The sequence below is a fragment of the Artibeus jamaicensis genome, unplaced genomic scaffold (assembly GCF_021234435.1).
Source record: "Artibeus jamaicensis isolate MK-2021 breed Jamaican fruit bat unplaced genomic scaffold, CSHL_Jam_final contig_490, whole genome shotgun sequence".
Classification (NCBI taxonomy): domain Eukaryota; kingdom Metazoa; phylum Chordata; class Mammalia; order Chiroptera; family Phyllostomidae; genus Artibeus; species Artibeus jamaicensis.
Genome location: NW_026521861.1, coordinates 18,249,676 through 18,266,788, shown reverse-complemented (window position 1 = coordinate 18,266,788; position 17,113 = coordinate 18,249,676). Strand labels below are relative to the sequence as shown.

Sequence of the window (17,113 nt, the reverse complement as noted above, 5' to 3'; positions counted from 1 at the left end):
CAAAGATGCTCCCCACCCCAGGGACCCTGCTCCCTGTGGGTTATGGAGCCAGAGGTGTGCAGGAAAACCCAGCACTTCCAAGAGTCAACCTCCCCCAGCACAGCCTGCCCCAGAATCGCTGGAGGGAGTCCTTCAAGACACAGACCAAAGAACCGTTCACTGGCCTGCATGCAATCACGCCAGCCCGGGCGGACCAGGGCCCACAAGTGATGGCTTCCCCAGAGGCTGCATTCTTGGCCCCAGCAGCACACCCACCCCCTCTGTGGCCTTGGTGGGTGGCCTTCATTTCAGCAGGCAATGCTGGAAGGGTGTGGGCCTTGGGGAAGCCAGCCAGTGCCCTGGCTGAGGGCCAGGGACCCACATCAGGGACTGCAGGAAAGTGCATGAGGAAGAGCCAGTGCCAGCCGGTACCCCCCCAACCCTGGCAGACAGCCTCGGATCCACCCAGGTGTTATCAGTGGGCAGCAAAGAACCCAAGAACCAGCACTTCCAAGCTCCAGCGCAGACTAGGCCGCCATTCCGAGGTGGCCCCAGCTTGCTGGCAGCCACCCACCCCGGGACCCCAACCGGGTGCTCGCTGCTCTCCTCTCCTCGTGTCTCTCTTCTTGGCTGTTGTAGGGTGTGGACAAATTGCTCTCTGTCCCTCCACTCTCTGGGAACGATGGCTCCCTTCCTTTGCTCTGGTGGGGCCACAGCAGGACCCTTGTGCTTGGTCACACTGCGGGGAACCCCCCGATGGGGGAAGCAGGGCCTGCCCTGATCACTGGCTGTCTTTATTTATAACTTCTTTTACTTCCAGCGTCAAGGCCCCGGAAAGGTCGAGAGAAAAATGAATGCCTTGACGTTTTTTCCAAACATCCTCCCAAAGAGCTCTTGGCAAGGGAGCTGGCTTTGCTGAGAGCCTGAGAACGTCTGGCCACAGAGCGCTCCTCAGTGGATCTATTTTTGTTTGGTGAGACATCTGTGCTCTGCTGGGCTCCACATTCGGGACCATAAAGGAGAAATAAAACATGGAAACGGGGACCAGAGGCTCTACCAAACTAAGAATGGGTCGGAAGCCGTGTTGTTCCCTGTTGGACAGGCGGCGGGGGGGCGCCTGGCAGCAGGGTGAGTAGCCCTGCTGGCTGCCTGCTGCCCCTGGCCCGGAGGGGTCCCCCAGGACAAGAGCTCAGGGCTCTGCCCCAGTCTTTTCCTGCGAACCCTTCCAGGAGGTTCTGTGTCTGATCCAGACAGACACCGGCCAGGCGCACCCACCCACTGGAGCGGGAGGGACTCCCCACAACCCAGGGGGAGAAGGCAGGGCGGCAGCTCGGAGCACGGCTTCCAGAGTCAGGCTGCCATGGGCTGTCCCACCGGCGGACTGGGCAGGGGACTTACGCTTCCCACCCCTCCCTCACCTCATCTGGGACGTGGGATTGCGATCAGAGAACGTGCAGAGCCAGCACGTGCGCAGGCGGCCGGCAGTGTGAGCTGCGCGCGAGCCCACTGTGAGTGTGGGGCAGATGGCAGCGCCTGGGGACAAGAAGGCCCAGTAGCCACAGGAGGACATCAACACAGGAAGGGCACAGGACAGGGGGCTCGGATTCCAGGACAGTGCCTGCCCCCCACCCCAGAACAGCCTCCGAGAGCATGGTGGGGGAGTCACCGCACCCATTCCTGGGGCCAGGTGGCCCAGCAGCTGCAGAGTGGCCCTGGAGGTGGCTGGTGCGGCTGCCCAGGGTGGCCCTAGAATGCAGGACCATGTGGCTGCCTCTCCCAGGGCCTTGCACGCCCTGGACAGGCAGGTGGGGAAGGCCCTTACTGGGCACAGAGGCCTTTCACACAGAACCACGTCAAGAACTAGCTCTGTTTCCCCAGCTGTGCTTTCTGGGGCATGTCATTTTCCTCCCTCAGTTTCCTTGTCTGCAAAATGGGGATAAGACAGCATCTGCCTCAGTGCTCCTAAGTATCAGCAGCAAGTTCCATCACACGGCTGCAGGATTTCCACAGCCTTCCTGCCCAGCCTCAGGCCGCAGGCTGCAGGCCGGCAGGCCAGGGACCCGGGACTGCAGCCTTTCTTCTCTCTCCTGCCGTCCCTGGCCCCCGAGGCCTGGCAGCCGTGCATCCCCGGCTGGTGTGAGACCAGTCTTCAAACATTTCCTCCTCCCTTTCCTTTGCCAGCCTGTCATTCCCGAGGGACAGGTTGGACCCAGCACTATCAGCATTTAAACAGCCTCTCCCACAACTTGCTGTACATTCTGATCGGCAACAACTCACACTTTCTCTACGAAGAACTACAACTAAGTTATACCCCCCTTGCAGGCCAGAGTGGCTTTTTCTTCTGATTGTCTGCCGCCACCGCCCCTGGTTACAAGAGGGGAGGCTGCTGATAACCCTGGTGAAGGGTTCTGGAGCGCTTACTCTGTGCCAGGCACAGCATGAGGGCATCCCTTCCACCAAGGTGACCGAAAGCGGGGCCTGGTCCCACAGCCCGGAAAGTGAAGGTGTTGAACGGCTGAGGGACACTGAAAAGTCACATGCTCCAAAGGGCCAAGCTGGGCATTCGAACCCTGGTCAGGGTGACGCCAGGTGCCCTGACCGCGTTGAGTAACCGGGATTAAAATGCGGTTGCCTGGGCTGGAAGCCTCGTAAACACCGCCGGCCCATCTCGCACACCGGAAATGCGTTTGCCGACAGCCCTCGGCCCCCGAGTCCGATTGGTTGCGAGGACGACACAGCGGCATCTTCTCCGGAGAATAAATGAGCCCCAGACCCCGAATTCCATCCGTGATGAAGTGCAGATTTCTCATTAAACGAAAGCCTCAGTTTGGGGAACATACAGTAAAGACTGAAACGGGATATAAATATGCAATTTACAGAGGAAAAAACATCAGTAAACAAGGAGGGTGAAAAACCATTAGTCTCTCTCATCAGTCATCAGACAGTATGGGTTTTTTCTAACCACGGAGACGTCAGTTTAAAACGAGGGTGCCGTTTGTGGGCGTCCTCTGCGGGCAACAGCGGGAAGAAACAGCACCGCCCACACCACGGGCGGAGCGCCGAGGAAGTGGGCAGGGGGGACCCGCACAAGGACCCCGAGCCTTGGATGTCGGCGTATCCTTTGACCCAGTGATTTCGTATTGGAGAATTTATCGTAATGACAACAATGCTGGGAAGATGGCCGCTGAGGCTGCCCGGGGCTGCCGAACCAGTCAGGGGGTGGCGACAGCTGAGACGCGGGGGCCCACCAGTCCTGCCCGACCTGGCCTCGCCTCCGCTGACCCCGCGCCCGCGGGGCCCACTCACATTCCCCCTGCCTCCACCTGGCCCTGCCCGCTACCTGATCGTGCCCTGCAGCTCCTCCAGGGCCCCTGCCAACAACGTCCGCAGGTAGCAGCACTCACTGAGTGCTGCTGAGCACTCTACGCACACTATGTAATTTAATTGGCACACCCTGGCTATGTTCTACGAGGTGGAGCAAACGTAGGTTGACAGTTTTGAGCTCACAAACAGAGTTGATTCTTGTATTATTATTTACTATATTACTTTCCATACGAACAACCTGTATAGACTGAGCCTTAAAGGGGCCACGGTCATGCGTGCTCTCCGTGGCTGAGGCAGGACATGAGCCCAGGCTGCTCAGCCCTGTCACGCTCCCTCCCAACATAGGCTTGGCGGCGCCTTCTGTCCACACTGAAATCCCTCCGTGTGGTGCTGCCCCTGTCCCCAGAGGACAGCGCTGCGAGGACAACAGGAGGTCCCCACCCCACACAGGACAAGAAAGGACAGATTCCAGGCTGGCCTGGGTGGTTCCCCCCTTGGGTGCAGCCTGCTGGAGTTGCCTCTGCCCTCCTGCTCCAGGCCGGGCGGACGCTGGGGGTTCTGTGCAGCCCACAAGCTGACAATGTCACTGGGAACCAGGCGACGTGGGGACCAGAGCAACCCTGGCCCTGGTGTGTGGCGGCGGCAGGACTTTTCCAGAGGTTGGGAAGGGAGAGGGGGGAAGAGGGTTGAGGTCTCGAGCGTTTTGTATTAGCGGGTTCCTTTGCCCAGACGCTGATTCGGAGGCCGTGCAAAACCCACAGGCAGCTGAGAGGAGCTGGACTTCCTGGCTGGCTCCCCTCCACGCCAGCCCACGCAGGGGCCCCTGGGCACTGGCCTTGCAGTCCCGACCCTGGCATGGCCTCTCCCCCTGCTGCCCAGGGGCCCCTCACCCACTAGGCCCCTCTTGCCCTCTTGGATGGACCCAGGGACAGAACGTGAGCAGGATCAAGCTGACCTTCCAGGGCCAGCTCCTCCGGGCCCACCTCCAGGGCAGAGGAGAGCACAGGTGTGGCGCTGCCGGTGTGGGGGTGTGTGCGGGAGAAGCCCCCAGGTTTTCCTCAGTCTCCGGAGGAGGCCGGGGAAGGAAGCTCCTCCCCTGAGCGTGGTCCGGCCTCTCGTTCAGCACGGGAGTTCTCACTCTGGTTCCTCAAGGTCTGCTTGGTCAGCCTGAGCCTGTGGAGCCAGAACGCAAGCTGGGCACAGGGTGCAGCTGAGTCACAGGACCTGGCCCACCGGTGTCACTGTCATCAGTGGCGTGCCCATCTCAGAGCTCTCGGCTGGTGACTGTGGCACTGACCAGGCCCCCGTGAGGTGAGAGGCGTGCTGGGTGCCCAGGGGCCCGAGGGGCAGGATCAAAACCTCCTGGAGTCTGGGGGGGGGGGGGGGGGGGGCCCGGGAGCCTTCATTATCAGCTCGGAGGACCCGCTTAGAGGATATTCCTGTGATTGCACTTTTTTCTGTAAATGTTAATTACGGTTGCCCTAATTAGCTCCGCACCCATTGAGCTATGGATTATATTAGGTTTATAAGTGTAATTACCTTAACAGGCATATGGATTACAATTATGCTCCAATTAAACCCCAAGTGCACAGCATATTAATCAGCTAAGGGGCCCTCCTCCCAGCTCCGGCCGGCCAGCACGAGGCGGGGCTGTAAGGGCCCCGCACCCCGGCCGGCCCTTCGCAGGCTCAGGGGCACTTGGGAGTCTGGGGGCAGGGAGGGGAGGGTGGCCCGCAAGATCTCAGTGTTTTCCATCCTGTCGTCCTTCCTCTAGGCCTGGCTTAGAAAAGGCTGGACGCGAGGTGGGGAAGTGATGGGCCAGCCTGAGGGGCAGTGACTGCAGGTCTGCGGTGGCTGTGTCCAGCTCAGCCGCGCCTCCAGGAGGACAGCCCGGAATCCCCTCTTCTTCCCTCAAGGAGACAAGGACCCCTGTCAGCCGTGAGTGACGACTCCCGGCCTCCCCGGGCAGACACGATTTTCTCTCCTTGTCTCCAGAGAGAGGGACGACAAGTACTATTAACTCACTTTCCAGGCGAGGGGAGACCTCGGGGCCAACGGGGGCGGGGGGAGGCGATGGCATGCTGGGGACCCCCACCTGGGTGCCTGAGGATGAAGGGCCCCAGCCTGCAAGTCCCACTCGCTGACCCCCTTCAGGGAAGACAGTGCCACGTGGCTTCGTCTGGGAACATTTAAGCTTTTACAAATGAGACTAGAGCTAAAAAAGACAAAACAGAAAGCTTTTTTTTTTTTCCAGAACGAGGCCTCGGAAACTGAGTTCCTTCCTTTCCCCTAAACTCTTGAATTCAGCAGATAAGATTCATTCAGAAAGGCTTTCATGTCCCCAGTGCCCCGCTGGGAGATTGTTCGGTGGGAAAAACCTAATTACACTAGATTTTCATATGGGGTTTATTAGTTCCCATTCAGGCCTAAACATGATAATCACCATCGCTACTTAACAGCGAGAAGCCGTGCGTTTGAAAAATGCGTATATTTATTCTGACATGTCCCCTTCTCCGTCCTCCCCAGGTCAGGGAGGCTCCAAGGCCACCAGCCTTGGCCTGTGACAAGACCACGGCAGAAAGAGCCGGCCCTGCCGTCTGGCCGGGTCCCGGCTAGGGCTCCCTGGGCTGGGCCAGTGCTGTGGCCTGTCTCTGGGCCTCTCCACCGGCCTGACCCCCCAACCCCCACTTGCCACTCAGGCCCCAACCACGCGGTCTCCCTGAAACCCCTGTCCCTGCCACCTCCCCGCCTGCCAGTCTCTAGCTCTGGACTGAAATGTCAGACAAAATGATATGACATCTGGTGTTTGTTTCAATTCATACTAGACAGGTCTGGCTCATAGTAATTGTAACAAAGTATTCAAACGGGCCGGGGGCGTGGCTTCAGACACAGGAATGTATTCCCTCCCAGAACGTGTTCCAGAAGTCTGGTGCTGGCCGGACGTGCTCCCTCCTGAGCCTGTGGGGGAGGGTCCTTCCTGCCTCTTCCCCCTCTGGGTGGCCCCAGGCGTCCTTGGCTTGTGGCTGCATGGCTCGAATCTCTGCTTCTGTCTCATGGGGCTGTCTCCCCTCTGGGTCTGTCTTTGCGTCTCTTCCCCTTGCATAAGGACACCGGTCCTGTTGCATGAAGGGCGCACCCACTCCAGTGTGACCTCCCCCTAACTAACTCTGCAAGGACCCTATTTCCAAATAAGGTCACGTGCACAGGCAGCGGGACTAGGACTTGAAGAGATCTCTGGGAGGAACACAACTGCACCCACAACACCAGGCCTCATTCGGTCCCCACAACCTCTAGCCCTGCTAACAGGCTGGCCTGGCAGAGGCCAGCCAAAAAGAGTCCTCTAGACAACGGAGAGAAGTGGCCTGGCCTTGCCCGGGAGGCAGTGGGGAGTCGTTGAATAGCTGCGGACCGGCCAGTGGCGGAAGGCTTCCTGGCCACGATGACCCCAGCTTTGTTTGATGCAGCAGCAGGCCCACTGCTAGGCAGAGAATCATGGCTGGCTAAGCCAGCTGGGACAATTCCCCTGCCTCTTGCTGGGTACTTCCCTGTTCAGAGGCCCCAGAGTCAGGCATGTTTATGTGATCCTGTTCCAAGTATATAAGTAGAGGTCTGTTAGGAGCACGTCTGAGAGCTTTTGCATCCATTTAAAAGGTACAGTTATGGGAGGAAAGCTCATGGCAGTGCCTTGGAAGTGACCGTGACAGCCGGTACCATGGCAGCCATCTTGTACCATGAGGCAACAAAGCAGAGAATGAGAAGCCAACATGTGACGCAGGGGTGGATTTAACATGAAGCTAATGACGTTTCAATTGCAGGACCCTCGATGGCATGGGCACCTTCAAAGGTCCCAGCCAAGTGTTCCCGTGATTACTTTAAAAAAAAATCAAGGTAAAACTCACAACATAAAATTCACCCTTTTAAAATACAGGATTTCACAGCTGTTAGCACATTCACAACATTATGCAACCATCGCCACCGATTTCAGAACATTCTGCCGCCCCGAGAAGACGCCCGGTACCCATTCAGACGTCACTCACTATTCCCAGTGAACTGGGCCCCTCGGACCCACTGACCTACCTTCCGCCTCTGTGATCTGTCTGTTCGGAACAGTTCCTAGGAGCAGAGCCCCACACTACGGGGCGTTTTGTGCTGGTTTCCTTTCGCTTCGCATAATGTTTTCTTTTTCTTTTACTAAAAAAATTGATTTTAGAGGAAGGGAGGGAGGGAGGGAGGGAGAGACATCACTTTGTTGTTCCACTTAAGGATGTGTTCACTGGTTGATTCTTGTATGTGCCCTGAGCGGGGAATCCAACCTGCCACCTGGCGTATCAGGACAGGGTTTCAGCCCACTGAACTACCCGACCAGTGCCTGCATAATGCTTCAGGGCTCCTCCACATGGCTGCATGGGTCACAGCCGCCTCCTCTGCCCGGCGGAATGACATTCTGTTGTGTGGTAGGCCACCTGTCACCTATCCCCCACCAACGACGACCGTCTGGGCTGCCTCCACTTCGGGGGGAGGGTGGATAACGCCGCCACGAACACGTGTCCACAGCTTTGTTTGGAGATGTGTTCAAGCCCATTGAGCCCGGTTTGGGGTTTGTGAAACGCTGCGTGGTTGCCCCTCCAGTGCAAGCCGCCCCTCTGCCAAGCTGTCTAAACCTCAGGCCTCAGCCTCCTCATCTGTAGAGTGCAGGTGGGTTTGCAGGGGGTGGTTCTGGGGGAGACCGCTGCTCCTCAGGCCTTTACAATGCTTTTGAAGCAGCAGAACCTTCCACCTGACCCAGGCGTCTGCGCAGAACCCCAACACAGAGAGAGCTGGCCCTGTGGCACAAGGGCAGGACACCCCCTCTGTCCCCCATTTCCCCGAGAGAGCAGCGCAGAACTGGACCTTGGGGCCCCCAGCCCAGGGACCCTGAGCCGGCCCTCCTGTCCACCCTGGGGTGCTGAGCTCCTCTGCCACTGTGAGCGACTCCTCCTGGCCCAAAGGGCTGCAGAGACGGCCCTGGGGCTGCGAAGGCAGGGGTCAGCAGCTGACCTCCCTCCCTGTGAAGGAGTTAGCAGGACGACTGGTGAAACCCGGTGGGTCGGGTGCTGGAGATGGGCACGTGGAGTCCTTGCCCGTTTTGGAAGTCTCAGAAACAAACAGTTTGAAGATTACAGGAGCTCAAGGAGGGCCAGCTGGTTCTCCCGTGGGGCAGTGCATTCGGGGCGCAATGGAAATGGCTCTGGTGTGGGAGCCAGCACAGGCCCCAGCTTGCTGCTGATTCCCCTTGACCTTGAGGTGGCCCCCTCTGCCAGTCTAGGCTCCCCATATGGAGCCAGGGGCCTTAAGCCCCTTCCAGGTGGGGCGACTTGGGAACTCCATCAGGTGGGGACAGGGGTGCCTGGAGAGGCTGCAGGGCTCCTCCTTGAGTGGGGACCCAGCCTCTCCTGTGCGTAGAGACTGCGGGGAGGCCCCTCCCCCGAGAAGGTGCCACAGCAGAGGGAGAAGGCACAGGTGCAGCTGGTGTGGGCCGGGCCCCCCTGCCGGAAACCCAGGGAGCCTGGCTGCCGGCAGAGTCTCACTGCAGCTGGCAGGGAAGCCGTGGCCCCCCAGCCCCTCCGTGTTCTCTACGCCGTGCCCACGAAGGGTGGCGAGGTGGGGGTGGGCAAGCTCCCAGGGCCTGGCTCTCAGAGGCAGGACCCCAGGGGGCCAGTTTGCCCTGGTCTTGGCAAAAACACGCAGCAGCAGTGGGAGAGAATGTGGCAGGCGTGTGAGCCAGTGTGGGGGTGAGCATCCGGGCCCCATGTGGCTCACACCAGGCTGGGTCTGTCCGGGGGCCTGGCGGCACGGTGCCCTCTAGTGGCCCCAGCAGAAAGCGGAGTGAGGAAGAAGAGAACAGGGAAATTGACCCTTAAAGACCTGGAAAGAGGCAGGAAGCCAAGGGCAGATTTGAAGGGCAGGGGGTGGGGTCAGAGGGTCCTGTGGCTGACACTGACCCCCCCCCAGCCCTCCTGGGTCTTCACTGGCCTCTCCCTCTCCTGACGTCACCGGCGTCAGGGGACCAGAGGCAGGTGGGCTCGGACCGGTTCCACAAGGCAGGTCTGGACTCGCCTGACCCTTCAGCAAGCGGAGCCGAGTCCACCCTGCGACTACCTCTGTCCAGCTGGGCCTGAGACACCCCTGACCCCACCCGGGGTCTGCAGTCTGCAAGCGCAGAGACAGCGGCCCCAGGCCCTAGTCCACGCACACTCTCTGGGATCCCTTCCTCGGCCCCTCCCTCCGTGGCTGCCCCGCCACAGGTCTACAGTGCACATGAGTGTGTGTGAGTGAGTGTGTGGGACATGAGGCCACAGCCCTGCTGCCCAGGGGACAGGGATCTCTGTGGGGAGGTCACAGAGAAGGCATCGGGTTCACAGTCAGAGGCCAGAGCCCCTCGCTCTGACTCCTCCTGGACCACATGCTGCAGGGGGCGCAGACGGTGCCTCTGGCTGTGCCCTTGCAAGTGAGGGGAGGCAGGAGTGGGGCTCGCCAGCCAACCGAGGTGGGGCGATTCCATGAGGAGGTCTGTTTACAGCCCCACAGTCTGTGGGTGAGCAGGGGCCCCAGTGCGGCTTCCGGGTCAAGTCAGAGCTGACACAGGCTCAGGGGCGCCCGGAACTTGGGCTGGTGGTGGGTGGTAAGTGGACAACGTGGTGCTTTTGGGTGGCTTTTCTTTTTAAGAATGCCCCCAAATTCACAACCCGACGGGGGAGAGAGGGATGTAAGTGGACCCGAAAGTGTAACTCTTGTTCTGATAGGAGCGTTCCACTTTCATCATGAAATATTTAGAGGGTGCCCAAAGATGCAGCCGTGACCAAACTGCCGGTGACGAGGGGGTGTCTTTCTTTCCAGCCTCTCTGCTGCTCGAGTCCCGGTGCCTGCGTCTGTCCCCGAGGCTCTAACCGCTGGGCCGCAGCGCTGCCCTGAACAGCCCACGACCTGGAGGGGGAGGTCACAGAGCGGGTGGAATCCGAGACTTGAATGACAGCACCTACACCCCTGCCCTGCCTGGGCTTCAGTTTCCATGTCTGCCGATGGCAGCTGGTGACCCTGAAACCACAGTGCCTACCAATGGGGACGCGGGCCCAGCCTCCCAAGGTGGTCCGGGGACCTGAGGCTCAGAAATGATCTGGCATTGACGGGTGCCCGTCAAATGTCGCCACATTCTCCAGATGGTCTGGGGCTTTATTTAGTCCTGGCCTCTGGCCACTGAGGTCCCTTCTTGGGCCTCCCAGTAGGAGGTCTGCCAGTGCCTGGCGGGTCATCTCTAGTGACAAGGACTCACCCCTCTTTGGGCAGCCCATTCTATTTTGGAACAGCTCGGACACACCTTTCTGGGCACCGTGTCCTTCCAGGTTAAATGAGGTCCCTTCCAGCCCTCGCCAGCGCCTAGAGAAAGCCAGCAGCGGTGAGAGCCAAAGGCCCCTGCGGAGGTCTCTCTCTGGCCCTGGTGAGGGCTGCAGGGAACCGGGCACAACCGACAGGCACAGGCATAACCAAGGCAGAACCCTGGGGCAGGTTTCCTGGGGCAGAAGGAAGCCCGTTGAGAGACTGCTGGTGCAACTTGCTGTCCCACACGCTCCTGCTCAGCACGAACAAAAATGCTGATTTGCTGGTGCACACCACTAAAAAGGCCAGAGGTGGGGGCAGCTTCAGGCAGAGCTCGATCCAGGCCCTGAAACATGTGACCAGGGGCTCTCTCCTCCTGCTGGGCATCTCCACCTTTGGGCTGGGCTTTCCCTGGGCTGACAGAGGTGGCCACTGGTGCTTCTCAGTTTACGTTTCACTGGCCACTGTCCTGGGGGTTCTGGAGAGTCCTGGGCCAGTTCACTGGCCCGACTCAGATCACATGCCGGTCACTGTGGCCAAGCGCTTGGTGAGCTACAGACTGGCTGAGCCTGAGTCCCATGGCAGGCTGAGGGCCCATGGCAGGGAAGGGCAGAGGAATACCACCCCACAGGAACACAGGGACCGCACTCAGAGCAGGAAGGGACAACAGGTGCCCACCACCCCAGCCTGCCTATGTCCTAAGGCCCTTTGGAAAACCACTGAAAACTGTAGTAGCCAAGGTTTTTCACCCCCAGGAAGAATTTTGGCCCCTTTGGGGGCAACCTCACCCCCACTGGGAATGAATGGGCTAAGTGAGGGGGCCAGACACCAGCGTGGCTGAGTCTCTGGGTCCATGGGGGGGGGGCAGTAGAAGAGGCGGCTGGGCCTGAGTTTATAGTGCGCCCCCTACTTCTCCCCACCTTCCCCCTGTGGGCCAGGCGGGCGGCTCCCTGCCCAGGGAAGGGAGACTGTCCGCAAGGCCAGGGGCCCACACGCTGCCTGCCTGGGGCAGCTGTGCAGACAGGGGAGGTGGCTGTGGGGAGAGGCGGTCGCAGGCCAGCAGGCGTCAGGGCGGAGCCGCGAGCCTCACTCTCCAGGAGGATATTGGTTGTGGGTTTAGCCACTGGTTCCCTGGTGCCCCTCTGCACCAGAAAGAACAGCCCTGAGGGACAGGGGACCCTGTCATATCCCCTCAACCTCCCGGGCACATGGTAGGCTCTCTGCAGATATTTGGGGAGGGGGAGGGGAGCACAGGCAGGTGGCACGTCCTGGGTCCTGCCCACAACACAGACGCACCTCAGCACAAAGAACACCAAGTGCCGTCTGATCAACAGAAGTAAGAGCTGCTTCGAGCTGCGCCTGAGAGGATGCGGGCTCCCGAGCCACCCCCTCCTCCTCCATCATGCTGGGAAGATGCAGGAGCTGGAGGCCTGGTCTCATCCACGGGTCAAAGACGCCCCTTTCCTGGGCGTTAGAAAACAGTGGCAACGGTGCAGAGCTTTGAGGATGTCCCCCCGCCGGGCCCAATAGCTCTGGCCACCCCTGGGCCACGATACAGCAGCTGAGGCTGCCCCAGACCTCAGAGGGGCTCCCCACAGGGCTCCGGCCAACCTGGGGCATTAGCAGAGCGGCCAAGGTCCGCCTCGGGGTTGAGACCGCTCTGGGCAGGCCAGCGCGGTGTCCCCTTACTTCTCTGACACGCTGTGGCCGGGCAGAGCTGCCCAGGCCTGCCTGGCACTCCACCCCACCCCACCCCCACACAGGAGGCAAAGGGAGGGTGCAGGGTTAGCTGGCCTTACTGCAGAGGCTGCAAAGATGTGACTTTGGGGGCTGCCGCCTGTCACCTCCCTCCGCCATGCCCTTGGGTGGAGGGAGGTGACCGATGTCAGGGCCTGCCCTGGGCTGGACACCGCCCAAGTCGAAGCTCCTCTCCACACAGCTTCCTTCCTTGGCCACGGTGGGAACAAGGACAGAAGGGCCCCACCATGGTCGCTCTTATTTGGTGAAAACTGGCCCTGGCTTGGAACTCGGCTGGCCTCACCCTGACCGCTGCAACTGCTGAAAAATTGGCACCTGGGTTCACACACTTCCCTCAGACACCACCTGGCACCAGGAGGGAATTCTACTTCATTCCAAACAGAAGCAGAGCCTCCTCCGGGAACAACAGGGACAGTGGCAGCAAAGTCACAGGAGACCCAGTCGAGCCTGGGTGGCGGCTGAATGACTCAGTGCAGCTGCCGATGGGCTCCAGGCGGGCACCCCAGCCTCCTCACCCACTGTCCAGCTCTCCGCAGCCCTCCTCTTTCCAGCCTTGTGCAAGGCACCGGAACCCCGGAGCCGTTGGCCGCCCTGGAGCCTGGAAAGTCCCCAGTGGCAAGCAGGCCCCTGCTGAGCTGGGAGCGAACGGATCCCTGAGCCCGAGCCTGGGAGGGGCCCTCACAGGACATGGGGAATCCCGAGCCCGGGAGACTTGCCCTCTCAAGCCCAAAAGGGCAAACTGCTCGTGGAGAACGCCCTGGGGCTCATTAAATATCTTCATGCCTAGAGTAAACAAGCAACAAGGGACACCTGAGTGTGGGTTCCCAGTGGCTGGCTCAGGTACTCGACTGGTTTGGGGTCCCCGGGGTAGTGCCACCCTTGTCTGGATCTGCCAGAACGGGACGAGAAGGGGCCAGAATGCAGTCCCAGCCCCCACGGAAGATGAGGTCTGTCACCAATACACAGGAGGGGGCCGCAGGCTGGGACCAAGAGCTCTGCGGGATTTGACCGTGAGGGCAGGATGTCCCCAGTAGGACAAGGGGGACAGCCAGGCACTTTGGCCCCGCCTCTGAGATGCCCTGCTAGGTGGCCTTGGGCAAGAGGTCAGCCATCTCTTCCAAACCAGTCCCTCAAAGTACCCTCTGGGTCTCCGGGACCCTCCGGGGCCACAAGGACCTGCCATCGAAGGGCACAGTGGCCTGGAGGAAAAACCCTCATCTGGCCCATTCAGGGCCCGCGGTCACAGAGGGAGGGCAAGGAGTCAGGAGGACCAGCAGCCTCTGGCCTCGTGCTGGAAGCTTCTGCCAGCAGGCCCGATAGGTCAGACACGCCAGGAACAGGGCAGGTCGGAGAACGCCCAGAAGACCTTCACCTGCCAGGCAGGTGAGGCCGCACCCCGGTGGGGCTGGAAGTCCAAACACAGCAGGTATGAAAAGAAAGCTTTGTGTGGCCCTGTCCAGGACGTGGGCCACCCTGCAGGGTGGGGGCATGTTTGCCGACTGTCTGCCCAGGGCCTCGCCCTGCTCCCAGAGGGGTTGCGGGGGTGGGGGGGGGGACCCGCCCCAGAGCAAAGCCCAAGGCCCTTACTGTGAGGGGCTATGCTTTCTTGTTGGGGCTTCCCAAGCTCTGGCCACCCTGTGACCTCTCCCGACACCAATTTATGACCAAAGCAGAAGGAAGGGAGGTGGGTCCCTCAGCCACCGGCAAGCGAGCTCATACCCTACACTCCCCAGCAGCGCTGCGGCCCCAGACACACAGTCGGGCCTGCGCCTGTGCATGAGCACCGTGAGCGGCCGTACGTGAGCGCCGGTAGGAGTGCGTCTAGCAGCCATTGGCCCAAGGCTGCATCCTGCAGCAGGGCCACCAGGGGGCCCCATCGCCTGCTCTCGCCTCCTTCCCTTTCCAGCACCAGAGACTGGCAGGATTCTGTGCAGATTGGCACCACACAGTAGGAACATGGCTCACACACTGGACACAGCCCCTGCCCAGCTCACCCCTGACAAGGGACATGCTGGCCTTCGAACCTAGTGCTCCTCGCTCACACAGACGGCCAGAGGGGTGGCGAGCTCTGGAGGTGGGCGGAGCAGCCCTGGAAGGAGCTGGGTGCTGGGGGTGGGGGGCTGCAGGGAAAGGCTGAAAGCCAGGTTCCAGGGTGCCAGCTGACTTCCAAGGCTGTTCACTGGCCTGAGCCGGCCACGCACCTGCAGAGGGCACTGTGGAGGGTGCTGTTCGGCCTCTGTGGATTTCCGGCCCCATGGGGGCCACAGAGCACACAGCTCTACTGTCCAGCCGGGCCCTGACCTAGCCAAGGTATGGTCTGTGCGCCAAGAGTGCCCTCTGCTGGGAGGATGGGGTGGTGCAGCCCCCCCCCCAACAGAAAAGTACTGAGCCCTGATGAGAGCCACAGGCAAGCCGGAACTTTCTAGTAGCCACCTTAACAAAAATACAAAGAAGCAGGTGAAAGTAACATAAAATATCAGCATTTGCCATCAGTATGAAAATATGAACACGCACTTTTACATTCTTTTCCTCCCACTTGGCTGGGAAATCTTGCGTGCATTGGCTTCCAGCACAGGTGAGTCTGGACCACCCGAGCTGCAGGTGTGCGGCGGCCACCTGCAGCTCCCGGCTCCAGGCTGGGGCACCTGGGCTGCAGAGAGGTCCCCGTGGCTTCCACGTGCACAGAGCCCTGTCTCCTGGCTCATTCACTCTCTTAACTGACCTAAGGCTCTTCTCCCCCTGCCTTGCAGGGCAGCAAAGGCAGAGTCATGTCCTTATGTACAAACCACTGAAAAAGTCCGAAATTCTAAAGGTCGTAAAGAAAAGACAGGCGCCCCGGCTGGTGAGACTCAGTGGATTCAGTGCTGGCCTGTGAACCAAAGGGTCACTGGTTCGATTCCCGGTCAGGGCACATGCCTGGGTTGTGCGGGCCAGGTCTCCGCTGAGGGGTGCACGAGAGGCAACCACATACTGATGTTTCTCTCCCTCTCTTAAGAAAATGAGACAGGCCATGCCCCTTCCTCTCCACACAGGCCAGGCGGCTGTACATGGAGGGAGCGAGAGAGACATCACCGCCGTCACCCCACCTTGGCGGAGTGCTTGCTGGGTGCCAGGTGTTACACTAGCTCCTTCGTATTTAAAATGATGAGGAGCCCTGGCTGGTGTAGCTCAGTGGATTGAGCTCGGGCCTGCAAACCAGAGGATTGTAGTTCAATTCCCAGTCAGGGCACATGCCTGGGTTGCAGGCCAGTTCCCAGCAGGGGACACACAAGAGGCAACCATACACTGATATTTCTCTCCCGCTCTCCTTCCCTTCTCCGCTAAAGATAAATAATATCTTAAAAAATTTTTTTTAAAAATCTGCCCTGGCTGGTGTAGCTCAGTGGATTGAGCGCAGGCCTGCGAACCACACGATTGTGGTTCGATTCCCAGTCAGGGCACATGCCTGGGTTGCAGGCCAGTTCCCAGCAGTGATGCACGAAAGGCAACCATACATTGATGTTTCTCTCCCTCTCTCCTTCCCTTCCCCTCTAAAGATAAATAAATAAAATCTTTAATTTAAAAAACTTTAAAAAAATGATGAGGAAAGGCCATGGAATGATGCTATAAAACACAGTTCAAGAAAATACCAGGTCATGAAATAACATACACCCAGTTTTGTGAAAAGAAACAAATACCCATTAGCCATATCATCCGCATGAAGAAGGCAGTCTGGACGGATCTGGCCAGCTGCTGATGGGTTTCTCTGCCTGGGAACTGGGGTCCTTGGAGCTCTGAGAGGCGCTGACGCTGGCTGGGGGCTCATGGTGGGACCCAGTTTCCCACCTGTCCCCCTGCGCACACGTGGGCATCCCGACTGCGTGCGCGAACCTTCTTCTGAGGCCCAGTGACCTTGAGGCTCGCTTGGGGCCTGGGGCAAGGTTGGTACGTTCTCAGGCTATAGGTGGGCGGCTGGTGCTGGCCAGAAAGACCCCACTGGGGCCACGCCTCACTGGGACAGACGACCTGTCTTCTTCCCCAAGAGCCCAGCAGAGTTTCCATGCAGAACAGCCCGCTCCTCACCACCGCCCCAGCCACCCCCGGCTCAGCTTCCGGTAAGGAGGCGGCCGTCCTGGGCTCAGCGATGCTCGCAGGGCAGGTGCTGGCGGCTGGCCCGGCTCCTGATGGCACGGCCAACACCAGGACCACCCCTGGGCCAGGCGGCACCAGACCACAGAGCGTCACCCAGAGGCTCTAGAGACGGAGGTTCAGTTCCAAAGTGACGCTGGCCCGTCCCTGACCAAGGATCTGCCGCCTCTGGGTTCTGTCTCGTGTACAGTGAAGAAGGCAGAGTGGCAGCAGGGGGAGGGTGTGCCCAGGTGGGATGGAGCGCCCAGGAGCCCTAACCGGTGCCACGCGGCCAAGGACGGAGCACAAGCAGCAGCCCAACTCTCTGGCAGCAGCCAGTGGCAGGAGCCTTTGCCTTCTCGTCTCCACGTGACCCACCTACGCAGACCCGCTCTGAAACTTGGGCCCAGCACCCAAGGCTGCTCTGTGCCCCCACTGCCTGGAGCAGAAGGGCTGCTAGTCTGTCCTTGGGGGACAGTCACCCACAAGTCAGCGGGCGCCCGTACACTGCTCTTCCACGGGGAAAGAATGACCCCCTTCATTCTCGACAACCGAACAAAATGAAAACACGGCTGCCCCAGGAATCCATGAG

The 17,113-nt window shown here is 60.0% G+C and overlaps 1 protein-coding gene across 1 annotated transcript in view; it reads right to left on the bottom strand.

Moving 5' to 3' along the window:
- The window catches only part of LHPP (phospholysine phosphohistidine inorganic pyrophosphate phosphatase), a 68,485-nt gene that overhangs the window by 17,846 nt on the left and 33,526 nt on the right, over positions 1-17,113 (bottom strand). The window lies entirely within an intron of this gene.